This window comes from Poecilia reticulata, linkage group LG18 (assembly GCF_000633615.1).
Source record: "Poecilia reticulata strain Guanapo linkage group LG18, Guppy_female_1.0+MT, whole genome shotgun sequence".
Taxonomy (NCBI): Eukaryota; Metazoa; Chordata; class Actinopteri; order Cyprinodontiformes; family Poeciliidae; genus Poecilia; species Poecilia reticulata.
In genome coordinates, this window is record NC_024348.1 from 15,093,257 (window position 1) to 15,102,250 (window position 8,994).

The 8,994-nt window shown below is 38.3% G+C and overlaps 1 protein-coding gene across 14 annotated transcripts in view; it reads left to right on the forward strand.

The window, feature by feature from the left end:
* The first annotated feature begins 6,891 nt into the window (after positions 1 to 6,891).
* mpdz (multiple PDZ domain crumbs cell polarity complex component) overlaps positions 6,892 to 8,994 on the forward strand; it is a 52,499-nt gene continuing 50,396 nt past the window's right edge. For 12 of the 14 annotated variants that reach the window (XM_008435730.2, XM_008435732.2, XM_008435734.2 and 9 more), the window contains exon 1: positions 6,892 to 7,099. The gene's annotated coding sequence lies outside the window, so the exon portion shown is untranslated. Of the gene's footprint in view, positions 7,100 to 7,204; positions 7,266 to 8,994 lie in introns of all 14 variants that reach the window. The other 2 variants (XM_008435731.2, XM_008435742.2) reach the window with 2 other exon arrangements.

Consider the following 8,994-nt stretch of genomic DNA (forward strand, 5'->3'; position numbering starts at 1 on the left):
ATCTAGAGAGGTAAAGGATTCCTCTAACTAGAATGTTGCAAAATATTATAGAAGATTATGCACTTTCTTAAAAAAAGAAAAAGAAAAGAAAAAAGGGATTGATAAAAATATTAAAGCAGTCAGATGTATCACTACATGAAAAATCCGCCTACAAGCAAACAAGTTTTTACAGTGATGACAAGTTGTGTTTTTCCCTTACTGTCACACAAGCAACATGGCAGTTACTTCCCCAGTAATTAACAGCACATCCACAAAAACGCTACATAATTCATCATTATGTCTTGCTTTGACAATTTTCTGCAACACTCCCTTATAGTGAAGATGATGTGGAAATGCTGACAGAATAAGATGTTGAAAAAGTATCTTAATAAGGAGCTTAAAACGTCGATCCAGAGGCAGACAAACCAGCTTATATTACTGCAACAAATTAAAAAGACAAAATAAATTAAAAGAAGACTAACCCTAGCGTCATAAAGCAATTAAGTGTATGTTTGCATGAACGCTTAAAGACAAAATGTTCTTAAAAGTTATCATATTAAGTGTGTGGTTGCTAAGTCTGACATTTTTTGTGTTGCACGGGTGTGGAAACGAAACGTTCACAAAGTGAAAAGGCACAAAGACCACAACTAGAGTTGTCATCTTCAAAGGGAAATGCAAATTCTTGAGTTGCCTGACAGGCCATGGTTTCCACACTATTCTTTCTTTACTGGGCTACATCATTATTAAATGCATTAGCATAAAACCTACCTGTCTGCTAGTTTATCACACATTCAACAAAGAACAAATGGCTCTCTGCAATGGAGGATAGACGGGATCTTTGAAAACGGGGACCTAGACAGAAATAATCGAGGCTGTCATTACAGAATGCCTAATCTTTTAAAGTCACATTGAAATCGAAATGAGTATTAAAAGTGTTTGTGTGGTAAGTCTCTATCCATTTTCTGCTTAACCAGCAGAAGGTGGGGAATCCTTTCCAGGCTAGAAGAGGCGCGTCGTCCCCCAACAGGCTGTGGGTCTGACCCAGGGTCTCCTCCCATGTGAGGGACCTAGGAGGCGTCTTGATCGGATTCCCAAACCAGATCAATCGCTCTTTTTGATGTGCAGGAGCAGTGGCTCTACTTCAAGCTCCTCCCAGATGGTTTAGCTCCTAATCTTTACCTCTGAGGCTGAGCTCAGTGACCCAATAAAGGGTTTTCTATTCAGCATCACATCCTTTCAATCATGATCCATATGCCATGACCACAGGTGAGTGCTCACATTAATGCAGATGAGGGTCCAATCCATCCCAATCCATCTGTTCCCCTATTCTTCCATGACTCCTAAACACAACACCAAGACACCCGATTTTCTTTCTTGATGTAGAGAAGGACCCCGGAGGAAGCATTTCATTCATTTTCCTTTAAAATTAGCCAGGCTTTAGACTCTGAGTAGATGACTCTCGCATTCAGTTACAAACTGCTCCAGTGTGCCACATGCTCTGCAAATAGCAAAGATGAAACCCCCAGAAACTAGTTACACTTCACTCCGGGGCTAAAACGCTGCACACAGCACACCAAAAGGTAAATGAGTTTAATTATTTGTACTATTAAATAAAAGCTCCTGTGATGGATATTTGCTGATTACTTAGGCAGAAATGTGAGTGGTTTAGTCCATAGGTTCCTTTTGTAAGTGGAAAAAATAAAAAGACAAAATATAGACTGAAGTTGTGAAAGTAGCTGATGAATAATCAAGATGAATATTTGAAAATCTGTATCCAGAGGCTGTTTAATATTGCACTCTTTTCAGCTTATACATTATGTACACTTTATCCGATCCAAATTCTTATGAGATATTTGTGTGCGGAATTTTGAGCAAAGATATTTATTTAATAGAATTTGGAATAAAGCTGTGCGGAAAACACGAACCCTCGTAATGCTTTCCGTATGCACGGTTGTGGTAGTCGACTTCAAATCCGTCTGCATGACAGAATTCAATTTTATTTCTTTTTTTTTTTTAAGTGCCTTCAAACACTGTTTGTTGTAAATTGAGTTTGTTAAAATGAACTGAATCAGTCATAGCTGGACAGTTCATCTTTCATCTTGCTGCATGTGGCAAGTCTAGTTCAACATGACAATGTCAAGGACAGCTTCTGTGAAATGAAAGTGTCTCTCTTTGTGTACTTAAGGCACTAAAGAGTTTTCTCTTTCTGTCTAACCTTGTTACTCACATCATCACCCCGGTCTTGGTCTATCTCAGAGGCAACAGGCTGTGACAGCTTGACTTGCTGTGCTTTCATTCAGAATATTTTTATTTTATTTTTCTCTCCCAGTGTGTGGCGAGGCTTGACAACTTGCAGTATACATTGTCAAGTCTTAAAAATAAATAAATAAATAAAATGGAAATATCAATTTATGTAGCTTTTTAGCTGCATACGGCAGAATATCTATTTGTGGTTTTTAAATGCAGAAGATGCAGGAGTACAAAAAAGAAACTGCTGCCCCAAAGAGAAAAAAAAGATTTATATTTGAATGTTATAAAAAAAAAAAGTGTTTTATGAATGAGTATTTAAAAATAATTTAAGGCTTACCTCAAGCTTTTAAAAGTACAAACCACTGATTCCAAAATGAACAGTTTATAGTTATAGAATAAATGAAAACCCCTGCTGCTCACTACAGATATAGAAAAGAAAGGAGTTGTGAGGTGCTGTCCATTTTTCTTTTTTTAAAGTGAGAGCTCTCAGTTTGGAAGAGCTGAAACAAACTGAACCGTCGACCAGCCCTTTTCTTGCCCCCACAAAAGAAAAACAAACAGTAGATATAACAAAATAACACTCTTATTAATCTTTCAAGGAATCCTGGTTCAGAGTGGAGTTTTTGGTTTGATTTGGATTTTAGATTCTGAATAAATGCAGTTTATCTCTCACTTACCATTGAGCTTACATGTCAGTTGATGGTCAGATGAGAAGGAAATAGAAAACATTTGGCCACAATGCACAGCACAATTTTTTTTCTGTAAGAAAAAAATATTCCAACTTTTCAGTTTGGTGGTGGATGGGGTGATGTCGTTAATTTGATCTCCTAAACTTTTATGCAACGACAGCAGCTCAGGAGGTCTGAGTTTGTCTTGTTAACCAGTGCGTTGCCACTCCAAAGCCCTGTTCTGTGAATAATACACATGCGGGCCTTTTATCACTTACCTCCATATCCTTCAAATGTAAAAGACCATCTGTAGAAGGGCCATCTGTCGAATTGTCCTGGGTCATAAACAGGACACTTATTCACAGCAGAAAGCAAAAGAAAAGCAAAGACATTATGTCAATCAACCCAGTGGGAATGGTGTTATGGAAGCTTAACAGACGTGCACAAAAAAATGCCTGGAAACCTCAAAGATCTGATTCAAGTTTGTATAGAACAGTGAATCAAAACCCTCAAGACCTGCCTTCGTTTCATATCTGTTCTTGAATTCCTTTAGATTGGATCGTAATCTTTTGCTTTTTTTTTTTTGAGATCTTCTAGTCAACGTCATGTTGTCAGGGTACTTGTTACGACCCGGCTCGGCCAGGGGAAAGGGAAGTAACATTAAAGAAACCAAGGTGGTAAGGTTTAACAATTTACAGGTTTATTGTTTGGGTTTTGACAAAAAAATAAAAAGGAAAAAATTAACAATAATCAAAAAGTAGGGACTTTAAACAAAAGTGCAATAAATAAAACAAAATCCACAAAACAGAGTTGTAAACCAAGGATCTTTAACCAAACAAAAATGGAGGTTCAGGACAGGTTAAACGAAAACAAACTACAAATCTCTAAAAGAGATTCAAAGATCCCTCACAGGGATGAGACGAGCTAGCAAGAGCTGGCAAAAACTAACAAAAGCTATCAGGGCTATCAGGGCTATCAGAGCTTACAAAGCCAGTTTACTGCAGTCACCCAAACACCCAACAAAGTGGCAAGCTGTCTGAACAAAGGATCAGCCACCTCTTCTCCCAGGACGTCCTTGGTTTTTAAAGGGGAGGCCTCTTCAGGGATTGGTGGAGCTGACAATTGGTGAGCCAATCGTTGTAGGCCTCAGGGAGTGGCACAGGAAGACAGGGCTGCATCCACTTCCAAGTGGAGTCAACTTGATTAGAAACTGCAGATATACAAAAAAGGAAAAGAAAAAATACACAAGGCCACTGGCTGTAACAGCACTGATAAGGATATTCTTGAATTCTACAGTGCTGGAAGTAATCAAGAAAGAGAGTAACTAATGAAACTCAACAAAAAATTTGGTTAATCACTCTATATTCATAATTTACCAACAGGAGCCATTATGTTTTCAAACAGCACCAGACAGGTTAGGATAGCTTCTTTCCCATGACAAATGAAATAATAATATGAAAATTGCATTTTTTTATTTACTTGAGCTATCTTTGATGTCAAAATTTGCTTCATCATCTGAAACAAATAAGTGACAAAAAAAAGAAGAAAGAAATCCACAGGAGACGCAGGCAAATACTTTTTGTTGCTACTTTGCGGGAAATGGAAGAGAGACTCTTTCACTTATTCAGTAAAAGCAGAAATTAGTCATAAGTAAATCACCCTGTAGTCATGTACGAGATGTACTGTGTGCAAATACAATATTAAACAACATAAGACTCACAAGCTTTCATATCCAAGGCAACAAAAGGGGATGTTTCTTTCTAAACAAGACCAATATTTACCTTTAGAGAGAGAGACCCAGTTAAAGAGCTGTTTCATGAAATCATTCAACGTTTTCTCAAGAATACATAGCCTCACCTCGCCTGCCGTGACTCGCCGTGCCTTCGAAATGTCTGGACTACGCTCGCTATAAGGAAACCAAGAGCCTGACATGGTGTGGAATATTAGCTTTGAAGTCCAAATTTCAGCTCTTGAATGTACCGAGGTCAGATATTGCAGAGTCATGGGTCGGTTAATAGCTCTAATAGCTCTTTCAAGTGAAGCGGATGGTAATGTTACAAAGACGTGAAGTGAAGATGGTGGCAATAAATTGTCAGTAATGACCCCCTACGCCAGATTAGCAATCAGCAACCTGTAGAAAAGCCTGGTACAGCTGCCAACTCTTATAGACTCAACACAAGTCCAATCACATTTCCTCACGCTGCAACTCTTGACTGTAATGTAGTTGTCAAGCTAGAACATACATGAACTAATGATGCATGTTTGTTGTTATGTTTACTCTCTTTGCGCTAACAGATTTGACTATCATCTTGCACCCTTGCTTTTTAATTTGGGAAACAAACTTAGGAACAGTCGTTATTAAACTTGAATTTAGTGTTTTCAAAGAAACTGCGTTTTTGTTGCTGAAAAGGGGACAAAAGAAAGGAAAAATCCAGAACTAAAAAACCAACAAACAAAAAAAAAGAAACACCAAATGCTGAATTTGCATGGTACTTGCTGAAGACATAAACAGTTTCACATTCTTATTTCAGCTGATTCGTAATGTTTGCCTGAGAAATTATAGGGTGGATAAGAGAGAAGTAAAAAAAACAAAAAAGATTTAGATCATGAAAGGAATTGGTCAGTATTGGCTCTCTGATAGTAGCTTGTGGTCTTGGCCCTGGTTTATCTGGAGAGTTTGCTTTTTATTACTTCTTTTCAGTGGAGTTTTAATAGACTCCACTGAAGTTCCCATTGGAATGCCCGAAATACACATCATGTCTAACATTAGGTCTTTCTGATGCACAATTTATGAAGTCATATTGCCTTTTCACGTTTGGAGGTTATAGCTTTAGCTATATGCACAATGTATTAAATTGATGGATAAAACTTCTATGGAAGTTCTCTGACCTATTGCAAAACATTGTCAAATTGATCCTAGGTTTTTATTGGGATACTCTAATACGTGATTATGCCATTTATTTGTCACTGCTTGTATGTTTAGGACTGATTTCCTACTGGAAGGTAAACCTCTGCACCCTCCAGCAGCCTCATTAATTGATCTCCATTTCCTTCACATATCATCCCATCAACTAATTCCCTTCACCTGCTGGAGAATTTTTTTTTAAATAAATTCAGGTGTAACACCAGCATTGAGCCATGTTGGTTCACACAGATAAATAAATATATTAAAAATATACAAGAACAAAATTAGGAATGAAATACTGTACATGAATAAGCTTGTAATATAAAAATACTGTGCAGTTACCAGAAACTCTGACCCAAGGAATGTCCAAATGAGCAGGATTTAAAAAAAATATATATCTGCACGTGTACTTCTGCATTAAAAACAGACTTTTTAACAATATGTGAATAATAAAACTGTGCTGAAATTTCCAAATATTTTTTGGAACAATTTCAGTTGTTACTTTTTGAACAGATAATAAAAGATAACCACAAAGACAGGTAGAAAAAAAATCCATAATACAGCTACATTTTTCATGTTGGAATTCCCAATTTTTAAATATTTTAAACAGTTGAAGTGGTCAGATCATATCTATGGAAGATATTTACAGATCTACAGTCAAGTATTTAATTTGATAAATAATTAAACATATAAATAATAAAATTACAAAACATTACAGTAATTTATACGTTTATTTTTTTTAAAAACAAATTAGTTAGAGCTTTGGACGGAGCAGAATTCACATTTCTATCTCTCGGAAAGTATTTCCCATGTACTCATATTTTAGAATCTACCAGGTCAACATCAGTATAAAAACAAACGTAGCTATTTTCCAGAGCGTAGCCTTAAAAGTGAAGACTTGGGGCAAGATGGGATCTTAAATATTTTAAAAATGGACGGTTTATATGTTTGTTATGTACATTACCTAAACCTTTTCGACATATGCTTACTTTATAACTTAGTAATTGTTGTATCGACAAATATGTAGTAAACTAGTTTGTTGTAGTATCAGATTCGTGGTTGCTATGGCACCGGGAGCCAGGCCAGGTTGTTTGGCCCCAATGAGTGTGAGGGCCGCCAGCAAGGGGCGCTTTTCAGCTCCGGCTGAACCGGTGGTGAAAATGTCCACAGAGAGGATCGAGTTACTCTACGCCCCATCTTTAAGCCCCGGTCAGTGCGCCGTTAGCCGCAGGACAACAGAGGAAACTATACGGGGAGGAAGACTGGCTGTCTGGGAGAGAAACAGCTCCACACTCATGTAAGTGACTCGTTGAGGACGTTTTTCGCTTCAGAAAGCGTCCACAAATGTTTGGAGAATGACATTTGTAGCTAAACACACGTAATGTCTTTTTGTTCGTTGCAGTGTTAGCTAATTAGAAGGAAATAATGAGACGCCTGCTGCTGCTGCTCACTGTCGGGAAAAGGTGTGTTTTAACAAGTTAAAACCGGATTTATACTTTTGTTTCAAACGTAAAGCGTGCCACTACGGCGTAAAAATAGTGACCGCAACCGCTGTTCTGCCTCCAAATCTCCTGTACTATCAAAACTTCAGCTCGGAAGCCTGTTGCTTTTTCACTCCATGGAGAGATGGGGAGGAAGGAGCAGGAGGAGGAGTTGAAGAAAAGCGGATTGACCCAGACTAGTCTGTATTCAAAATACTAGCAAACATCGACTGGATTTACAAGCACTGCTAACCAAAATAATACACGACGTACTCATAACCGTTACCTTTCCGTCTTTTCTTTTAGCGCAGCACAGCTCCCACTAGACCATAGATGTTACATTTAGAGACATTTATCGCCTCCCCCCCAAAACCCCCTGACGTGTTTGTGGTTTAAGGCTCAGGCGTTTTAAAGTTAAAAGCTTTGTCAGACATTGGGTGAATCATTACAAGCCACCTCAAGGGTAAAGCATTTCCAGCTTTATTGGAGAAACGCGGCAGCTCTGCTTGCAGTAAATGTCAGCATTCTTTCACATGCTAGTGAAAATAACTGTTTTTGTTTCATTATTGCTGTAAACACATGACTGGGAGGTCAGAGTGCATAAAGATGGGAAACATTTAAAAGAGATATACTGTGGAGCACTTTAACAACCCACAGCAATATATGGTTCACATCAACTGCTTTAGAGAGCTTGCAGTTATCTGGCCAATCGCCTTTAACTTGTGATGTGCCTCTGAGTCATGTCTTAACAAAGCCCTTTTGTTAAGTCTATTACAAGATACAGTGCAGGGGAGTGGGTTATCATCATGTCTTATTATCCAAGGAATTTTTTACTCCTTAAACTCTCTCACAATTTGTCACTTACTGCAAGCACAAACATCAATGCACAGTTGAACTCCGGTATTGGTGGGAGTTAAGGAGCAACGCGGCTAACGAATAGCTAAAAATCAGCAAGTAGAAAATGGTTACAACTTCTTCACTAAATATACCTTAGATACGCATTCGTATACACAATTGTGTTAGAAGCTAAAATCTAGAGGTTTTATTTCTGCTTTTGGGAGTTCAGCCAGTCAGTGCCACAGAAAATAAATGGCACTCCTGGATTGGCTGCTTTGCAAATGCCAGCCTACAGTGTGTCAAATAGCATTGCGCCAAGGTATTTTAGTTTCCCAAGATGTATTTTATTCAGAATATTTGACTCTATTTTTTGCACACAAAAAAATCTGAATCTGCATTAACTACACAATGAATAATTAAGAGTCCATATTACATTATTGTGAAGTGTAAAGAAAGTACAAACTACATAATTTAGTCATTTTTTCCAACTGAAGAGATGGCACTAAATACACGACAATCCTGGAAGAAAAACTGTTAGACGCACTAATCTCCAACATGCAACTCGCACTACAATTAAAGCGTTTAGCGGTTCTCAATGTGGGCGGTACCGCCCCCCAGGGGGCGTTCAGAGGACGGCAGGGGGCGCTGGCGGGCATCTTTACAAAAGGGGGGCGCTGGGATACCTTTGAGGGGCGTTTGGTCGAAGGTAAACTTTACACCTTAAATGCACAACAATGCCAGTTTAGACTTTGAGCAACTTGGTAAAACTGTCTTGTGTAACATTAAACCATGCTTGGCTGCAACTGTATCGATGGCAGCTCTTCTAGTGTTTGTTAGCTTCTGTTAGCTTCTTGGCGCAGCTCCGTTCTCCTGC